Raw genomic sequence first — 804 nt, forward strand, 5'->3', positions numbered from 1 at the left:
TTGTGTCTACGACCGCTGATATTGGGTCTGACACTTGTGACGATGTCGTCTCACTAGACGTTCCAGGTGATAATGGACGTCACCGATCTCTTCGAGAAGATCAGGTGGCGGGCGGTTGACGACCGGATCGACCGCCGTCCGGTGACTCGCGATGCTCTTCGAGCCCTTGAGGATGATATCCTTCGTAATCGGAGCTCCACTGAGCGTCATGCTGAAGTAGCACATTGCTGTGCGGACGCTCTTGATGATTTGAAGCGCGTCATGCGCCGGCTGCCTCGCCTTGGGACTACCACGCTCTGTCGGAGCGACTCCTAGCCGTGGAGCAGGCGAATGCGTCGCTGCAGGCAATCGTGGGGCTCTTGGCTCTATTAGAACTGGAGGTTGTTGCACTTCGCGCTCAGAACCAGCTGCTGGTTCAGTTTCTGGGTAGCCGAGGGCCCGTGGGATCCGCTCAGGCGCCAACGCTTCCGCGCTCACATGCACCGGATCCCGAAACGGCTCAAGCAAACCCACGTAGAACACCGGGTGGGTGCGCATTCGTTTTGGGAGGTCTAGCATATACGCTAGATCCCGCTTGGCCACAACCTTAAACGGTTCAATAAACCGTGGACGAAGCTTCGTCCGGAAGATAGCAGAAGCTGCATGTGTAGGCAGGTTTTTTTTATCAATAGAATCAGGCCCCCGACCTTAAAGCTTTCCACTTTGCCTCTCCCTTTTCATCTGCATATTGTTTCTGCAGGTCTTGTCTCTCAGCCATCGCATCGCGAACGTGTCGTAGGACACTCAGTCTGGTAGACAGGAAGT

Source organism: Plasmopara halstedii (assembly GCF_900000015.1).
Source record: "Plasmopara halstedii genome assembly, contig: Scaffold_1583, whole genome shotgun sequence".
Lineage (NCBI taxonomy): Eukaryota > Oomycota > Peronosporomycetes > Peronosporales > Peronosporaceae > Plasmopara > Plasmopara halstedii.